The following is an 842-nucleotide window of genomic DNA, read 5'->3' on the forward strand; positions in this document are numbered from 1 at the left end:
TAGTCTCCTTTCTGCTGTTAAAGTTTAAATATTGACTATCCAATTGCATTTATCTTGTAAAAGGGAGGGAGAGGTAGGACACGTTTTCATACTATTTCCTTGTCCCATTTGGTAGTAAACAAAGAACATCCAAAGAATTGTAAAAGCGCATTCTCGCCATAGGCCGTTGGTAATTGTTTAAAACACGATCGAATATTTGGGTATTATGTGTTAAAGAGTCCCATCTTCCCCCACCCTACTATGTAAAAATGAAGACAACTTATTTAAATATTCCCCTTTCTGAACCAATCAAGTATTCTCTATATGCAGTTGACATAAACAAAGTCGTCTCTCCACTTTCCATCTTACCTCGATGCAAAATTCGAAAATCCGGACAATCATCAATGACGTCACCTTCCCTTCGCCACGTCAGCTTGGGCGGGGGAACCCCCTTGACCCGGCATTCCAACACCAGGCATTCTCCCTGGCTCGTGGAGAGATCCTGCAGAGGCTTATAGAAAGCGGGGGCGACGAAAAAATCTCGCTTTTCTGATTGTTCGCTGAAAGCGGTAAAAATGTGAATTCGGTTGTTTGCTAAAAAGGAATAAATTTGAAAATTTCGTGTTTGCTAAAAAAGGAGAAAATGTGATTTGAATTATATATAGTAACAAAAACTTAACGTCTAAAATGTTTTAAACAAATGGAAGAATAAAACCTTTGTCGAGTGAAAATCGTATTAATGACATACAAGAACCAGTAACTGAAATACATCTAACAAACATATTTAAATTGCTATGATTTCTTTTTGCCAATAATATATCTAGAATATTACGTCATTCCGTCGTTCCTTCTTTTCTTTATGC

This window comes from Ciona intestinalis, chromosome 7 (genome assembly GCF_000224145.3).
Source record: "Ciona intestinalis chromosome 7, KH, whole genome shotgun sequence".
NCBI classification, from domain to species: Eukaryota; Metazoa; Chordata; class Ascidiacea; order Phlebobranchia; family Cionidae; genus Ciona; species Ciona intestinalis.